The sequence below is a fragment of the Trypanosoma equiperdum genome (genome assembly GCF_001457755.1).
Source record: "Trypanosoma equiperdum strain OVI genome assembly, contig: ctg_596, whole genome shotgun sequence".
Lineage (NCBI taxonomy): Eukaryota > Euglenozoa > Kinetoplastea > Trypanosomatida > Trypanosomatidae > Trypanosoma > Trypanosoma equiperdum.
The window spans coordinates 27,487-28,330 of NW_027124527.1; positions in this window are offsets into that span (position 1 = coordinate 27,487).

An 844-nucleotide genomic window follows, 5' to 3' on the forward strand; every position below is an offset into this window, starting at 1 on the left:
TTGTGTGTGTGATCATCATCTTTTCCCTCTCCACTGAAAGAAAAAAAAACCATAGGCGCTTTCGCCTCGCGATGGCGTTTCTCTTCCATAGAAGCACCACAGCAGATATTGTTTATTCCATTTATTTACCAACAGTCGTCTTGTTTTGTTTTGTTTTGTTTTTCTTTTCCTTTTCCTTTTTTTTTACAAAAAAAAAAGTTTTGTTTTATTTTGCCACGTTTTAGATCTTCTATAGAAAAGAACAGAAAAAAATTTTTAATATATAAACATATATACATCCTTACTAAAATAAAAATGCGTAACTGATTGAATGGTTATGATGGTAAGGGACTTTTAGGAACTGAATCGTTGCCTCCTGTGGGCGGCCGGTTAGTCCGGTTGTTTTTTTCCGCCATTTGCGTATCATGAGAGGAAATGACGGCAATTCGTCGCGGATCCCCACAGGCGCTTTTGTTACTTTGGCTGAATGAAGCTACTATTACTATTATTGTTATTGTTATTGTTGCCTTTTATGTTTTTTTTTTGTTTTTTAATATCTTGTTTTGTTGTTGTTTTTGGGTTCGGCATCCTTTTTTTCTCACCTTCTTCCCCTCCTCCCTTCCTCTTATATCCTCCTATACATCTAAAAATAAAAATAAAATAAATAATAGCAGAGGTGGAGAATAAAAGGGAAAGTGAACAAAGTAGAGAAGGAGCACCGAGACAAGTGTGCGTCATCACGTGGCGTTTAGAGTTTACGGAAAGATTTACATACATGCCAGTCAGCAAAGGCGGTTTGAGTACTAAAAGGTGTGTGTTCATACATCCTTGTACTTTCCTCACATCTATATATATATATATATAT